The sequence below is a fragment of the Symsagittifera roscoffensis genome, chromosome 8 (genome assembly GCF_963678635.1).
Source record: "Symsagittifera roscoffensis chromosome 8, txSymRosc1.1, whole genome shotgun sequence".
In the NCBI taxonomy this organism is placed as follows: Eukaryota; Metazoa; Xenacoelomorpha; order Acoela; family Convolutidae; genus Symsagittifera; species Symsagittifera roscoffensis.
The window spans coordinates 43,435,394-43,453,914 of NC_087069.1; the positions used below are offsets into that span (position 1 = coordinate 43,435,394).

At 45.7% G+C, this 18,521-nt stretch overlaps 1 protein-coding gene across 1 annotated transcript in view; it reads right to left on the reverse strand.

The window, feature by feature from the left end:
* The window catches only part of LOC134852995 (BCAS3 microtubule associated cell migration factor-like), a gene marked incomplete at its 3' end in the record, with an annotated part of 307,656 nt that overhangs the window by 31,630 nt on the left and 257,505 nt on the right, over window positions 1–18,521 (reverse strand).

Below are 18,521 nucleotides of genomic sequence, written 5' to 3' on the forward strand. Positions count from 1 at the left end.
CAAGAAGGACGCGGTCCATCCGGCTCCCAACCCTTCTAGCATGCTATCTGTCCTTTCAAATCCCTCCTGTCCCTTCACTTCTTGGGTCCAGAAGGTTTCCAGAGTAATCTGACACATTCTGTTCACAAACTCCGCTGTCTTTTCTCCGGCATTTTCCGCCAGGTTCACTTCCTTCAGCAAGTAGGCGTGTATCTTAGTGATCATTACTGGGCCTTGCTGAAAAGCATCAGCACCCAATGCCGCTACTCTAGGATTCAGGTGTAGCCACTGGTTTGCTTCCGGCTTGGTTCTCAGAACCATCGCCTCCAGTTGAGCTCTGGTCTCCAGTGAATTCTTTCTTCTCGTGTCTTCACTCGCCACTTCCATTGCTCGGAACCACAAGTCGTTGGACATTGCCGTGATCACTCGATGGTCGTCATCTATTCCTGGTTTCAGTTTGAGTTGCCGACTGAAGTTGGACAGTTCCAACCCCAGCACTTCGTCCAACACTAACATGTGTAGCGCGTGGTCCTTGAACCCTCTCATCGCGTTTGAGATATCTGACCATACTGCAGGCAGTTCAGCCTTAAATGGCCTCAGGTTCTCCATTTCTATCATGCGATTCGGGGCTGATATGATCACATCATATTTTCCCTCCGAAAGTAAGGCTACCATTGCATACACAAATTTCAGTCCATCCGGGAGATGTGCATATCCCGGAGACAACGCAAATACTACTCTCAACGTCACTTTATTGAATGATCCCTCCTTCGTCGCATCCACCACTTCACCCATCGACTCCATGATGTCTTTTATCGCCGGCCATACTGCGCTTTCTGCTGTTGCAGGATCTCTGAGCCTGCTCAGAAAACCTCTACTGTGTAGATGGTCATTGATGCCAGCAAACACAATCGTTATCGGGTTCATTTCTGTCTGCCTTTGTACCCCTATAGCCAATGACACTGATTGCAATAGGTCTAGGTCAACTGCGGCCAGCATTATGACGTCCGGCCAAAAGAAAGACTTAGAGGTGTACACGAACTCTGAATTCGCTACTACCATGATTTTGGCCTTCCTCATCTCTGCTTTGTCGTAGGCGGCGAAGATGGTCTCATCTTTCTTTATCGCTGTCAATCCGCCATATCTCTGGGCATCACCATCTTGGTTCACTAGTTTTGGGTACACTCTCTCCTTCACATGACCAGGTGGTGTCGTCAATTGCCTAAATATCTTCACGTGTTGTCCAATCGGCGCTCTCGCCGTCAGGAATCTTCCTGGTCTTTCTTCACGATTCCTCTCATCATGGTTCAATCTCACATCCTGCAACGGTCTTGCATTCACAGGTCCCATTGTGTTGTTGGAGGGCAGTCCCTCCAAGTCAGCAAATCTTAAGGCTGTCGTGGAGCTGAAATTTATGCTAGCGGCTATCAACCAGTCTACGCCGGTTATTGAGTATAATCTGCTGACGGATAGCGTCGCTCCATTCAGCATCCTCCTTGCATCTTCAATGAAGCTTACTTTCTGCAGGTCCAGCTTCATCAGTTCGTCTTTGTATATGTGCCAGGGAGACGGTATGGGTCTCGACCACAACAATGAGCCTCTATTCGGTCTCTCCTCTCGACTGGTACTCGTCGTCTCCGACCTAGTGTCCGATCTAGACGTGCCTGCTGCTTCTTCGATTGGTTGGTTAACGTTGACAGGTCCTATCCTTCTCCTAGGATGAATTGTCCTCCTCATCGGTGCTTCCCCCAACCGATCTTGCACGTCTGTTCTTCGACCTGGTTCGCTGGAGCTTTGTTGCCGGTAATTTATGACGGCTGGGACTGTACCCAAACGTGTTTCCAGGTTAGGAGGCACAAAGGTAGTGATCACCGTATCATTCACCGTTCCCTCTTCCTTCAGTACTCCTGTGTCAGAGAGTTCTGCTTCCAGCTCATCCAACCGTTCTTGGAAGACTCGATTCAACCAAGCTTGCCCTTCGATACTGTCAAAGTGGATGCCATCCGAAGTCAGTCTGGCTTGATCCATGGCTCTCAATTCGTGTTCGATGTCCATAAGGATCATTCTTCCGGCATTTCGATTTGCTAGGTTTCTTAAGATGTTGTTCCATCTCATGACTCTCTCGTTGTGCCTTCTTCCTGATGCTGTCAGGCTTCTTGCATTCATTGGCACTGTGCAAACGGTCAGTACCGCGCAACTGAACTTCTGCCAGAGAGTAGTGAACAAACACACCATCATTGATTCCCACAGTGCTTCCTGCTCGTCTGATCCTCTGGAGATATCATTCGTCCCAACTAATATCATCACACTGGGTATCTTCCCTGGATTCATCAGCTCCACCATCCGATATAATTGGGCAATCGTCGCGCCTCCAAAGGCCATCACCGTGGTGACCCATGAGGTCCTCAAACTCGTTAGCACTCTGACTAAGCTGTCTCCCAATATCAGGTGTGATGTCCCGAGTGGTGGTTGCTGTAGGTTCACAGCCGGGCTCCAGGTAGCTCGATTGAAGCAGGCTCTCGGATCTGTCTCCGGAACTCCCGTGAAACTATACTTCAATTGATTATTCTTCTGCACGTCTATTACACGAGATACTTTCTTCGCTGGCATCTTCCTTACTTTCCTCTCTGGGATTCTCGAGCTCCCCATGAGTGGTGTCACGTTACTTATCCCTTGTCTGATTACTGTCTGGGAGAGTTGTACTCTGCCCGTATCGTCAATCGTTCCATAGGGTGCAGTCACCCCGGAACCTGGTGCATTCTTGTTAGCGACCAATCGTCCAGCTGTCTCTATCAGTTTTCTCACTGTCTGTTCTACGACGGGATCACCCAAGGTGTCACTAGGATCCGGGATTGTTACTCGATTCGTTTCTGCTGGAAGCCGTGTCTCCGTTGTTTGACTCATTTCTCGAGGTGTCAAGAGCTCCATCGGGGACTGCCCACGAGGAACATCCCTTGCAGGTATCACTTTCTCCACGGCCGTTGTCAACGCCGCCTGTTCCGATCGCTCTTTGTACTCCTGCCTTAAGCGTTCGATCTCTTGACCCTGCTTTTTGTTGCAGTCTTCAAACAACTTTCTCCACACGTCCCGGTCTTCCTCCATCGCCAGCATGGTCTTCGTCATATCGTCTAACTCCTTCTTCGTTCTTTTCAGCTGATCGTTCATCTCGTCCAGATCTTGTATGGTTTGGTTCGTCTGAACCTTCTGTGTTACTTTCGCCCTTTTTGGTGGCACAGCTGCTCTCAGTGGTGAACCAGACGAGGTCGCCTCGCTGTTCATCTCCCTATGCATTCTCGTCAGCCCAAGTTTAGGCTTAGAGGGCATTGGCATCTCACCTGGTTGGTAAGTCCTAGAACTTCCCAACCCAGGCTCATTCGCCAAGTCACTCCCTGAGAGAGCCCCGTTTCTCCACCTCATCACTCTCATGTTCGGGCGGTCTAGTACTCCTCTTTCTCCATATGCTGCCATCAACAGGACTTCCGTGGGGCGGTCCCCACGGTTGTCGTGCCCCAAGATGTTGATCAGGGCGGTCAGCAACATGACCACCTCTGTGTCCTCCAGAGCGAAGTCTCGTTCGATCAGCCGACGATAGATCGCATCTACCATCGGTCCCACATATGCCTCTGCCAGGTCCATCAATTCGTCCAGGTTGAAATTGTCCATACTGTTTTTTCCAAGTTTGATTTGATTCGATTTCGGTTTGATAATTTGACTCAAGTGAGTAATTTAAATGATCAATCAGGATCTAGAAAAGAAATCACGAATGTCACACTTGTCAGTTTCACCTTAACATATATCGTTAAAATTTGCTTAAAGACAGTTCAGATAAAAAGATATTTTATCCTAAAATTTATTAAAATCAATTGGTTTCTAAAATTTTGGAATACGACCCAAGATTGGACAGTCCAAACTTTGGATCTATTCCCAAAATCGTCATTTAGTTGTTCATGGTCACTAACCCCTACTTACCCATGATCTTAATAACCTAACACATAACATAACATAACATAACATAACACACATATCACATATTACATGTAACTTGGTCTTTGGCCTAACACCCTCTCGCACATCACTCAGCCTATACTTAAGTAATATTTCTTATGTAGATACACTTGTATGTTCGTATCAGAGAATATCACGTGTACAAGCGCGTACAATTCCCGGGGATGCAGTCTTCCTCTGTTTGGATCGTACACCGGAAGCGAGAGCTCCTTCACGTCCATTTCCACAAGGAAGTCCCTCAGCCTCGTCAAAGACAAGACTAAATTTTCTGGGTCCACGTGCTGCTTTTCTGTCGCCCTCGTTACCAAGAAGCATAAGTACTTTCCCGGTATCTGCGACACCGCCGGGGGTAAGGCTGCTACGCCCCCTATCCCTGGTCTTTGCTTCCAAAGGAATTCCACGTTTTTCCCTCTTAAAATCTGCCGCTTGCGCCGTCCTAAAACTCATGTCTGCGGTGATTGCTATCGCACATGTTCTGTTTGTGAGTATGAAATCACTATCTGTTAGTACTATGTTACTTGAATACTCATTTGGTAAGTTAAAATATGACTCAACTACCCTGCCTATGTCAGGTTTCTTAGGTTCTTCGCCTGTTTCTGCTTCTAAGTCTCCTGTTTCTCTTGCTATTCTCAATTTTTTTATTATCAAGTTTTCAGTGTGGGTAAGTCCTACCCCCACTCCCCGGACAAAAATATCCATCGGCGTCCCCGTCGATCGCATACCGGGTATTAAGTCAAGATTAGAAGCTGGAATGATTAGTCGTCCTTCCTGGGCAGCCCAGGAAGGATCGTCTTGTTCAGTCTTGATGTATTTCATGCTTTCACGATCTACGTCTTGAATCGTGACGCTGGTCTTCTCTGGATCCGAGGTCGTTTCATTCAGCCACTCTAAGACACGCAGGTTCGTCTGGTCTTGTTCATATGACTGCTGTTGCTCATCGTCAAATTCTACCTCGGGTTTCGACCAGTCGTCAACCCACTCATCGTTGTGATCATTGACTATGTCGATGTCTTGTGACACAGTTATTTCATCTAAACCCACTACTTCCTCCACTATTTTCTTTAGATCTATCCTATCCACTACAAAGTCGTCACCGTAAGGGTTGTACTTTTTTCTTGGTCTCGTCCCGTCCTTCTGACGAGTCTGCATCGTGAACGGAAGATCCGGTTCCAAGTTCTTGGGAACCTCTGTCTGTTAGGGATCTTGCCAATCTTCTTCTGCGTAGGGTAAGGTTTCATCGTCCGCTTCGATCTGTTCGTTTGGATCCAGGTCCAGCGGTGTATCTGTACCATCCTCTACGATTTCGTTTCCATCGTTCTTCTGCCTGGTGCCTTTTTCATTGACCTCACAAGCAGGATCCATCATTAGATAATCCCCTTCTTCCATGTCTGCAGGTATACACCAGTCTTCTGTCGATGGATTGTGTGGCTTGATGTTCTCGTAGTGGGCGGCTCGGCCAATACTCAGTCTATAAAAGCGTCCCTCTTGGTGCACCTCTGTAATCATGAAGGGTCCCCTCCACTTCTTCAGAAGCTTCTTTGTCCCTTTCGGTGGTATAACGTTCTGAAATACCCATACGTAGTCTCCCACCGAGTAGGCCTTTGCACCAGCTGCTTTCTTGTCGAATCTTTTCCTCTGCCTTGCCTGTGCCTGCTGAGTGTTTCGTCTACACAAATCGTTCAACTCCTGTTGGCGTTTGATCACATCCCTCACGTAGACCTGTGGGGACGTTTTCTTTCCCTCATACTCTGGGTAGAAGAATGTCAAGGGTAAAGACTTCTCGTGTCCCGTCAGCATCATGTGTGGACTGACTCCAGTGGTGGAGTGTTGCGTGCTATTATAAGCTCCCATCACCTGTGGAAGGTATCTGTCCCAATCGGTCATGTACCTGGAACAATATACCCTCAGCATCGACACTAACGTCCTATTCTGTCTTTCCACTAAGCCATTCGTCTGAGGGTGGTATGTCGTGGAGTGAGCCTGAGCGACTTGTGACCGTCTCATAAGCTCTTTCGTAAGCTCTCCTACGAAAGCTGTTCGATTGTCCGATTGAAACGTCATCGGACAACCGTGTCTTGCTATCCATGTGTTGATCAGGTGGTCGCATGTCTCTTCCGCCGAGGCAGTTATGCAGGGCACGGCCTCTGCATACTTCGTAAAATGATCTATCATTACCAGCACCTGGTTGTAACCATTGTCTGCCATGCATATCTTTTGATGATCTATTTGCACCACCTCGTTGAATTCAGACGACTCAATCGATTATAAGGAAATCGCATGTTCCTAGGATCCTTGACTTGTTGGCATGACAGACATGCTGTCACCCATTTCTCGCATGCCTTTTTCATCCCAGGCCACTCAAAGCGCTTCAGGATCCTCTGATATACTTTGTCGATCCCCTGATGGCCCATTTGATCATGTGACCTGAATAATAGTTCTGTCTGATAGAGTTGCGGTAATACCATCGCGTTATACTTGTACAGGACTCTGTCTTCCTCCCTTCTTTTGCAAGCCACAATTCCGTCCTTGTTCAAATATAACCTCCCTTCCTTTTGCATGAAGTATTGTCTCAGGATGCGATAACTATCTTCCTCGAGGTCCCCTTTATCCGGAGAACCATTCTCGATCCACCTTTTCAGGTTGCTTGTCATACGATCATTTCTCTGCGCCCTCAGAAGGTCCGAGAGTCTGTATCTCGCCTTCAAGTACGTCTTCATGACCCTCATCTGACTATTCAGCTCGTTGGGTTGATGTGTGTCTTCTTCCATCTTAACGCACCAAATCTTCGCCAACGGTTGTGTTTCTTGTTCAAACGGCAGAAGATCAGTCCTGACTACCGCTTTCTGCGGCAATAGGCTTATCGAACGTTTCGATACCGCTATTGTCTCCAAGTCATCCGCTGCGTTGTCAAAGACTCTTTCGCTCGGTATCAGGTAGCGATCGCTGTCCGGATCCTGGTACACCTCTCTGTCCAGGTCTCTCGCCCGAGTTTCCACTAGTAGCGTGTGTATCGCCAGTTCTGACAGTTCTGATCCCGAGGTCGAATCCCTGTCTGAATAGGTGTTCATTCCTGAGCTTTCTGAATTATCATCCGTCGAAGGTGTTATGCTGGATACTGCACGCTCCTCCAGATCATGTCCGTACTTTCTTCGCATCCATCTGAACTCCCCGGACAAGACCTTGTTCTCTAGGTCCTGTTTCTCATCAGGAATTTTCTCGTCTATCTCGGACTCCCCGGACAAATTTTCTTGTCCCGGGTTTTGATTTTGTGATCTTTGATCTTTCTCTTTATCCTTCTCCCCGGACAAATAGTCTTGCAGTAGATTTTGTTCTACAACTTCACCCTCTTTCTCCTGGTCCACAAAGGTCACAGTTTTCTTTTGCTTGCCGCCCTCCTGTTCCTTCTGTCCGTAAGAAGTACTGGTTAAAATCTCTTGGGGTATTGAGGATACTAGTTGCTGAACTATTGTCCTACAATCCCTCTCGTTCTCTTCGTGTTGTCGTCTGGACGGCATGATCTTTACTTTCTCCCTGACTGTTAGCGATGCCACTGCTGCCGTCCACTCGGGGTCATCTCTGGTCACTTCTCTTTCTAACAATCCACCCAGCATCCGCATCACTTGTGGTGTGACTTGCACCGTTTTATCCAGTAATGAGAGGCTGTTTATATTCATGCGAGAGAGTTCTTGCTGGACCAGGTTCGAGCGCAGCAGCAAATCCAACGGGATCGGGTCCTCCTTTGACAGGATCTTTATCTCGGCTGCTTTCTCTACAGGTAACTCAGGATGTCCTGGAATTGGATGTCCAGACTTATCCAACCATCTCGTTAAGGGAAGCGCTTCATAAGTTTCTTTGTCTAGAAACGAGAATCCCTCCTTTATTTCCGCCTGATTGGCTTGCTTCTGCTCCAACCTTTCATAGAACTCAGTTTTCTTGCTGAGGCTATCAGCATTCTGGTGTTTATCGCGCATCCTATGCTCGATTATCATATAGTAGCCATCCAATCTTACTATCCATCTACCAATATAACTCTGATCCATCGAGTAGGTTTTCAACCAGGATAACGCCCTGTTGTCCACGCGCAACTTGAAGGGAGCGCTCCCCAAGTATGCACGGTACTTTTCTACAAAGGTGACTACTGCAAACATTTCTGCTTTTGGTGCGCCATATTTCATCTCTGTGTCACTCAGGACCTTGCTGCCGTATGCAATGGGACGGAGAACTGTTCTTCCGTTCCATTCCTGCTCTTGATGCAAGATTCCTGAGATGGCCACCACCGATGCGTCTGTGTCGAGAACATACATGCCCTTTTCTGTAGGCATGCCCAGCACTGGCGCTTCGCACAGTTCCCACTTTATGTTCTCGAAAGCAACCTGTGCCTCATCGTTCCATTCGAACTTTTTCCCTTTGTTGCGCATCAGCTTCTGCATCGGGTACACCTTGTCCGCGTATCCTTTTATGAATTCTCGGTAGTAATTGGCAAACCCTAGGAAGCTCATGAGCTGTGTGTCCGTTCTTGGAGCTTTCCATGTCATCACTGCTTCTACTGCTTCCGGATCTGGCCTCACACCATGCCTGTCCACCATTCTTCCCAGGTACTTGATCGAATCCCTAAGGATTTCACATTTCGATGGTTTGCATTTCAAGCCTGCTCTTTTCATACATCCGAAGACCTCATCGAGTCGATCAATGTGATCCTCCAGGGTTGGTGTCGCTATGACTACGTCATCCACGTAGCACATCAAGAGATTCCCGTACTTTTTGGTCACTCCTGTCAAAGCCTGAGCCATCAGCCTTTGAAAAGTTGCTGTTGCATTGCACAAGCCGAAGGGCATCCTCTTCCACTGGTACAACCCCAATTCGCACGCGAATCCGGTTTTCTCTCTGTCCTTCTTTCGCAGAGGGACCTGCCAGAAGGCGGAACCTAAGTCCAATGTGGTGAAGAACTTGGCATCACCAAGTTTAGATAGGCTCTCGTCTATTCGCGGTATCAGGTACGCATCTTTGATCGTTACCGCGTTCAAGTAACGAAAGTCGCAACAAAATCTAAGCTGCCCCCCTTTCTTTTTCGCCATTACTACCCCGCAAGCCCACGGCGATTTCGAGGGTTCTATCATGTCGTATTCAAGCAACATTTCTATTTCTGCTCGGCACGCTTCTGATTTATGTGGCGTCATTCGCCTTGCGCCTTCCCTATGGGGGACGGCGCCTTCTTCTAGTTCGATTTCGTGTTCGACGAAATTACAGCAACCGATATCCGCCTTATGTTTTGAAAATACATCAGCGTTCCGATTTAGGAGGTCCCGCAATTTTTCGAAATCTCCCTCACCTATTTTCTTTTTTAAATGTTCTATCTCTGGCAAAACCGGTTTGTCAGATTCTAATTCATATGACGAGGGGCGTTCCGGAAAATTCGAGCAGCTTGATAAGCCGTCGTCCGTTTCAGATCTCATTGAAAACAATTTACGAATAGACTTTAATTCATCAATCTTTTTTAAAATTTTATCTTTATTGGCATGATAAGGACAGTCTTTCACACTATATTTTTTCAAGTTTTGTGTCTCTTCATAGTCGGTCCTCATCGGCAATGCGTAACCAAGCTTCTTTCCACGCTGGATTGAAACCGTGGTGTCCAGTGTGTTCAACAACACACTGACACACAGTCCGCTTCGCGTTACCGAGAAGCTCCGGCCTAAAATCACCGAACTCTGACTATTTGGATTCGGTACTAAGCAAACCTGTTTACTATCACTTAACGAATTTAAATTTCTCATTCTAAAAATCGCTACTACAGCTTGTCCTGGTTGTAATTTTACTTTTCTATCCAAAAAAACTGGTACCTTATTTTCGTCTGTTATTATCCTATTAATTGGTCTCTTAACATACTTTCGGTCCGGGTTTCTAATCCGTATTAGACCGTTGTTCAAGTCAATCATCACGTCAAAGTTCCTGACAAAATCTCTGCCCAAGATGAATTGGTCGGCGTCGTCCAGATTCTCTACCACCAGGAAGCTCATCCAAAGGTTCCGTCCTCCCATGTGAAGGACCGTCACCGGTGTTCTTCCGGCTACGTAAATAGCTCCTCGATTTGCAGCGGCTAGTCGGAGATTCGTAGGAATCAGATCTTCCCGCGTGAAGCCCATTCTTTCCCAGGTTTTTATCGGCATCACACTCACCACCGCGCCTGTGTCCAGAAGCCCTGTGACTCCGATTTTTGTTCCGTTGGTGTCAAGCAGGTGTGCTGTCACATCTGCTTCATATCCAATATGTACCGCGTCTTGTTCCATCATGGCGTCATGGCCTATCCTGCGGACTTTGAGTTCCTCTTCACCCAAATAGATCTGCCCCATTTGGTCATCATCTGTTGTTATGTAAGTCCTGGTGTAGATGCTGATTCCATCCACGTTCAGCATTATTTGATATGGCCCATAGACCTCCAAGTAGCGTCCATGAAGTTTCTTCATGCGAGGGCCACCCGTCGTTAGTAGTGCTCGCACAGCTCTCGACTCAGTGCGTGGCTCCACCTGCCTCAGATAATCTGCATATGTGTCCAAATGCATTAAAGTGAACTCTGATGGTTCACTCAGATTTCTTATTACCTGGTGTCCAGCCACTGAGATTATCGACTGTATCTTCTTTCCCTGCGGCGCCATGCCGAACCTCTTACCGGAGATCACTTTAAGTTTCATATCTAAACTGCTTGGTGTTTTCGTCTCCTCGAACTCCGTTGCTTCGAAGGTATTCAATTGCTCCTGAAGCTTTTCATTTTCCAGTTCAAATTTCACTTTTTGTTCGATCTCTTTCGTCACTAGTTCCTGCTGTACTCTATTTATAGCATCCCTCGCAGCTGCCTTATAATCGATTTTGAAGTCATCGGACACAGTTGCTGGTTCCGGCTCATGTGTCTCCCCTGTTACCGCTTGCATTTTCTTTGCCGCCAGCTCTTGAGGTTTGTCCTTTCTGCGTGCCTCCGCTTCGCTCAAAAGTCGAGCCTTGCTGGCTTTCACTCCTGACAAAGCTTCTTCATGTCTTCGATGCTTGATGTCTGCCACTGCATCCCAGAATTGCGGACAATCTGATTTAAAATGACCTTCCAAGTTGCAAAAGAAGCACCTCGGGCCGAATTTCGCAATTACTCCTCTCATGAAATCCTCATGGTCCAACTCTGACGCATCTTCGTCCTCGAGGCTAAAGCCTATTGCTTTCATGCCTTGTTTGTAAGCTGGGCATGCTGACACATGATGGTCTGTTGAACTACAATTAGCACAAGAGCGTCTCTTGTCCATATCATCCCTCGGTTTGTACCAATTGTTCCCTTGGTTTGCTGGTCCGTTGTTAAAATTGCCATAATTGTTCTTGTAATATCCAGATCTCGAAGGAGGTTTCAACAACAGATACTCTTTTGATTTGAGCCTCAACTCCTCCGGTGTTGGCGCATTAGTTGATAGTGGTGTGTAATGCGTTGCTAGCATCGTACGAAGTTCATCATTTTTCACACCATCGATGAATTTTGAGGCTACGGCCAGGTTCATCCTTCGGTTTGACTCATCCGGTTGGCTGCGTCTTCTCAGCATTTCCAAATCATCGAGAAACTTGTCTATGGTTTCATCCTCCCGTTGCCTCCGTTTCTCGAAGCGCATCATCGCCTGGTGCCCCTGCACCCCTGATCCGAAACGGTTTAACAAGATTTCGAAGATTTTCTCTGCAGTGTCACGTTGATACTGTTTTTTGGCCATGACACAGTTCAGGGCTGTCCCTTCTAAGTTGCTGGTGAGCGCGCTGCATTCCTGTCTCTCAGACAAGTCCTCTTCCTCGAAATGCAGCTTCATTACCTCTATCCAGGTATCAATACAGCCATCAGATTCGTCTTTGTAGCATCTTGGCTTCTTAAAGACTCTTCTGGACTTCTCACTGCGTTCATTGGTTCTAGATAACCGCGTCAGGAATGTCTCCAAAGACCTGTTCAGGGGTTCAAATGCTGTGGCCATTGCCGTAGCATCCCTTGAGTGTCCCGCTTGAGTGTCCTCACACCTCGTCGAAGGCTCTGTGTGCGGTGCATCCCTGCAATCCGAATCGCCGTGAGCGTTTCCCGCTTGGCCCACGTGACTCCTCCTCGGGCTTGCATGCCCCCTGTTGCCGGAATCACTTCTCCCAGTCGCATGTGTGCCTTGCGTCGGTCGTTCGTTAGAGGTTTGTCTGTTCCCCGTTGAATTTGCTCTACTGTTCAGGACCCATGCTGCATTACCCCTTGTGGCATAGCCTGATGAACTGCCCCTGCCTCTAGTGGATCCATACGTCTTCCTCTTTTGATGTTCATTGAAGTTCACTTTCGGTTCCCTGCTGGGACCTCCCGAATTCAGTTCTCCTTCTTTTGGTCCACTCTTGCTGCTTAGTAGCCCGTCCAACCTATCCATGATAGCCTGAGTTCGCCTCTCCATCATCGCATCTATCTTTGTGTCAAGAGACCCAAGAGACTGCTCTTGCTGAATTCTTAACTTCTCCATGTCGGCTCTTAAGCGTAACTCCCTCTGTTCCGCCTCTCTTGTCATTCGTGACAAGTTCCTCGTCATATGTTCGTCCGTTCTTTCTTTCAAGCGTTTTTCGCTTCTGCCAACTTCCTGTCTGTTGCGGTTTATTTCTTCCCGCAGACTTTCTCTTTCAATGTGAACTGCTCTTTCTAGTTCACTCATCCTTATCGACATCTGTTCATTTTGTTCTCCTAAACTGCCCACTATGTTGTTCAAGGCTTCCTCTAGTGCTGCCCCGTTTTCCACGAGTGGCGTCACTAGTGGTGGTGTAACTCTGTTGGTCCCAGGTAACTTCGTGCTTGTCGAGATCCGGGCTTTGACTCTCTGCTTCAACGTCTTTTCATTATTTATTCCAGGATCCATTGACGCGTTGCCGAGCCCTCTGGTTCTACCCTCTCCAGGTTGTGGCTCCGAACTTGTCCTAATCGCGAAGTCCTTTGACTGGCCCGGTGTGTTTGCCTCTTTGCTTATCGTTGTCACTACACCAAATTTGTCCATGGTTCCAGTCTCTCTTCCGACGTGTGTCTCACTCTCCTGGATCGAACTATTGAGGCTGACTTGAGATCCAAAGTCCCCTTGCTCCTCTTCATCTTCTTCCTCCTGGGACTCACCGTCGTTCCCTGCTCCTCCTCCCATGCTGAATGGAAAGATGTTTCCGAAGGTGTTCTTCATTCTTTCTGAGAACGATGATGACGTTGTTTGTTTCCCAGTTCCGCTTGCCATCATAGTGTTGTCTGTCGGAGATCTTCTCGTTGCCGCTACCTCAGTTGAGATGTCGGACAGTTCCGAAATCTCCTCTCGATCCAATGTCCCGGTGGAAGTGGCAAAATCATGGCCTTGTTCTACCGGGGTAGATTCACTCGCCAGCCTTCTGCCTCTTCCTTCCAGTCCATTCACTTCCTGGTTGTCATTCATGGTATGGTCCGTATGGACCTCCACTTCTAACAGTTCTCTTCGCTCTTCCGAGGTCTTCTGACTTCTCGTTTCAACCATTCTGCCTGAAACCGTCCCCCTTTTGTCAGACCGGGATCGCTTGATCCAATCCACAAAAGGATCGGTCATCGTTTTTCTTTGCTTTTCAGGTATGAATTTCCTAGAGCTATTACCTCGTTTTGGTATCCTTGACTTGTTTAAACTCATTCCTTATTTGTCACTTTCCTATGCCTACTCTTGACTCAATTGCTAGAGACCTTATAGTTTTATTAACAATAATAATGACACAACACAATAAATTTCACCAGATTCTATTAAATAGTGACCACGAATCCCTGTATATTGTCAGAGTACAGTTTGTATAAAATTTATTCACACTGACCGATTATCGGTCCAACAATCTGGAAACTAGCACAATATGATGTTATCAGTCAATTTAAAAGATAGTGTATTCACTACCCAATCAAGCACAGTTTACGTTGATTTAAAATCAAAAACAAAAATATATATTGACACAATATGAATGTATATATATAAAAAAAACGTATGTGTCTTGTACTCTTAGTCGGTCGCAGTACAATAGTCGAACCTGTCTTTTAAAGAAAAAGCTTTCCCTGCTTGGTGCTGCACCAAACAGACAAAACTTTGAAGGCAGTTATTTTCTCAAGTGGGCGTCTATTGCACCCACCGAGTACTGTGTTACCTATCTGCCTTCGGACTGCCCGAGATAGACCTACTAAAATCCTCAGGGCAGTCACTTTTCCCAAAAACGTATTATGTTCCAATCCACACCAATGAGTCACGCTCTTTTTAATTTAGACTTAGTGTCGCGAGTATCCGAGTTCGGACCTGTTTTGTATTAGTCTGGTTCTTTTTGAAAGGCAAGTTACCAGTGCAGTCACTGATACCTAGCCTGTGTATTAATAACCTAATACCTCTCGCTTTTTAGTCTTTCTTTCGTCTACCTAAGTCCTTAATAAAATAATACCCCTCCGGATTGGCACAAATAGGACCCTTCCGGACTGTCAGAATATAGACCCCTCCGGATTGGGACCCCTCCGAGTTAGTTAATAGTAGACCCCTCCGGATTTGGACCCCTCCGAATTAGCAACTATAAGACCCCTCCGGATTCGGACCCCTCCGGTTTTGTGGAAAGTAGACACCTCCGGATTCGGACCCCTCTGACTTTGAAAAATTTCGACCCCTCCGGATTGGGAGCCCTTAGCTCTGTCAAAGTAGCTTTTCGTAGTTTTCTTAATTTCAGCTTATACCCCTCCGGATACGTTCTGCGTTGCTTTTATGCTGTTTGAATTAACTGGGAAGGTATAGGATCCTTTCCTAGACCCCTCCGGATTGAAGTTAAGGCACTTATTTGACAATTCACACTAACGGTGAAGGGTCTTATCACTTGCCTAATTTCGACTCTATTATTGTTGTCTTATGCCTTCAGCCCTCCCTTTTTGTCTAGAACTGTCCTAAGTTACTTAGTTCAATCGCTATCAACTTTTGGTAGGGGTATAAGGGTTTTTCAAAAAAATTTATAAAACGTGAAGGGTGTACCCCTCCGGATTTGTGTAATTTGCTAAAAACAATCTCAAAAAATTTTCTCGCTCGCTTTTTTGAGTAATTCTCTTTCCTACTAGTAAGTTCAGCTAATTTCTGATCTAATGGTACCAAGATTGACTCGATATGCTCTGTTGTCGAAAAGTTATTAGCCAAAACGTCTTTCTTGCAAACTCAAAAAATTTCTCACTTATAGGTTCCACCTAACTTTTTCCGCGATTCTGTTCCTTTCGACCTAAAAATTATTGATCTGAGCTCAGAAGGCCTATACTCTTCTAGTTCAATGCAAAAGACCCGATCTAAAACGCTTTTGTAGAAACAATTTGCGAAAAACTATGCTACCTGGACCCCTCCGGATTGATGAATCCACCAAATCAAACACGTTATTGTCGATTTCTCTGCAACCCGGAAGGCTTTCGGGTAGCGGGTTTTAAAACTCGTAGATTCACTAGTGGACGTTGTCCGAACAACTATTTTTACTGTCCTAACTCAAAGATTTCAGAAATTTTTCTGATCTTATAGTGTTTCTTACTATCAAAAAATGGGAAAATTTGGTTTTTGGTACCAAACTAGTTCCAGCCACTTCCGAACTAAAGTTAACCGGTTCTACTTATTACAGTAGTGCAGTTACGATGTAACACACTAACTTAGCGCTTTTTTACGTTTCAAAAAACATCGATATCTCAAAAATCGCGACTTGTGGGGGGATCAAAATATCACTATTTTGACCCTAAAAACCGGTCTGTTTTCGTTGTTTTTCACTGAAAAACGATATAAGACTATTAATATAGGCTATATAAGTAATAATATTAGTAATACTATACCCCTCCGGGTTTGTTTATTATCCGAATTAAGGTGCTTAACTCGGATATTCGCAGTTCGGTGAAGGGTCACTACAGTGCAGCACTGTCGAGCCCCCCACAGATTACTATCTTAATTTTTGTACCAAAAGGGATACAAAACTTGTTAACGATACCCAACAGTCGATTGTTGTCGTCGTTGAGCTTCTTCTTGTTGCTCCTTGTACTGCTTGCCGGATCAGTCTTCACCCAAGACCCCTCCGAATTGAGCGCAAATCAGCTGACCCCTCCGGATTGAGCGCAATTTATCATTAACGTGCTTAAATGCTCAAATAACCCTACAGTACAAGCCTCACAAACGGGCTTCAAAATTGATCGTAACGATCCTGACTGATATAAATGCCTGTAACAACAATATATCTATCAACAACAAACGGGGGGGGTTGAATCACATCTTGTCTGGGGGGATGATTTCTACTGATTTTTTACTTTTTTACTTTTTTTTGTTTTTTCGGTTATTTTTTATGTTTTTTGTTTTTCTTGGGTACTATACTACTTTTTGTTTGGTTTTGCTTATATCTTTAAGCGTTTTGGTCACAAACCACTCAGGGGATGAGGGGTTCATGATTCCCCCCACCCTTCCTGGTTCGTGAATTTTCGGTCTTAACTAGATTTAAAAACTATTCACGGTAATCCGGAAGGCTTCCGCGTTCCGAACTACCCTTCCGCCCCGGCAGTTTAGGCCTATTAAGGGAGTTAATATGAGCATCCGCTCGGCGCGGAGTGCTCGTTAACGGTTCCGCCGGTCATGATGTTATGAAAGAATAACACCCAGGAGCGCCATAAAAACATACATGTAACATTCACCCGGAAGATACATATCGACGGATAACAAAACTAAGTCTTAAGACGACTGGCTAGCGTCTAAACAGAGCTTTGCATGTTTTTCACCGTCTCTACCAAGCCAGTACTTTTCGGTGGTCTTTTCCAACATCGGGTCGACAAAAACGTTACTGTTCTCCGGCTTCGACCAGAACGCTCAAATTAACTGAATTACATGCAAAAATAGTGAGCTCACGGCTGGGTCTCAGTATCCCCAGACCACGAGGTCACTCCTAAAAACAGGGCTACTACTTATTATATTACTATTGTTTTTCTTCAGTAGATAAAAATCATCATCTCTATCGAAGATGGATCAACCCTTTCCCCCCCCCCCCAACTCTTAGCACCTCATCCTTGTCAAAACTAATTCAAATATCAGTTAAATTCAAGTCAGGACATGACAGGATGCTAAAAGTTTATGTGAGTCAATAAAAGTTTCCGTCCCGAGACCCTTCCGGATTCTTGAATCCGCTGAATCAAGCTCCTTACTCTTGATTTCTTGCTAATCCGGAAGGCTGGCTTCTTACCCTTCACCGTTGTTCGCAACGGCCTTGCAACTATTGTAGCAGCACAATAGTTGCAACTCGGAACGTTCTCTGCTATTCTGTAGTTCGTTGTCGTTTTTCAATCTCGATTTTCGTCCTGTTCGCAATCGCAGATAAAGTTGTTGTGTTTTTTCACTCATTTGTTGTTAAAAATGGCCGTTTCAGCATTTCTCAGAAATGTGACGTCATCATTCGAATTTTTGAAAATTGAAAATACTAGAATATTCTAGCCCTCACCGTTTGGCTAAACGTTCCAATAACGCCCTTAGTTCTTAAAAACCACCAATCCGGAAGGCTTGCTGCTAAAATTCCGAATTCTGCAGAGATTGCATTTTTCACATTCTGGTCGAATGTCACATTCTCGTGTCGAGTTGTGTGTTCTTATTGAAGAAACGTAACCCGTATCGATTTTATGTGACATTCGACCAGAATGGCCAAAATGCAATTTATGCAGGATTCGAATTTTGAGCAGTAGGCCTTCCGAGTTGATGATTTTGAAGGATTAGCGACGTTGTTGGAACGTTTGGCCAAACGGTGAGGGCTAGAATATTCTAGTATTTTAAATTTTCAAAAATTCGAATGATGACGTCACATTTCTGAGAAATGCTGAAACGGCCATTTTAACAAAAAGCGAGTGAAAAACAGAACAACTTTATCTGTGATTGCGAACAGAACGAAAATCGAGATTAAAGAAAAACGACAACGAACTACAATAACAGAGAACGTTCCAAGTTGCAACTATTGTGCTGCTACAATAGTCGCAAGGCCGTTGCCAACAACGGTGAAGGGTGAGAACCAGCCTTCCGGATTGGTGTGAAATTGAACTTAAGGAGCTTGATTCACTGGATTCAAGAATCCGGAAGGGTTTCGGGACTGGAACTTTTAGCCTTTTATATAAACTTTTAGCTTCTTGTCATGTCCTGAATTGAATTTAATTAACAACTGGATTCATTTTGATAAGGATGAGAAGCTAGGAGTTGGGGGAAATGGTTGATCCATCTTCGATGGAGATGATGATTTTTATCTACTGAACAAAAACAATAGTAATATGATAAGTAGTAGCCCTGTTTTTAGGAGTGACCTCGTGGTCTGGGGATACAGAGACCCAGCCATGAGCTCACTATTTTTGCATGTAATTCAGTTAATTTGAGCGTTCTGGTCGAAGCCGGAGAGCAGTAACGTTTTTGTCGACCCGATGTAAGAAAGACCACCGAAAAGTACTGGCTTGGTAGAGACGGTGAAAAACATGCAAAGCTCTGTTTAGACGCTAGCCAGTCGTCTTAAGA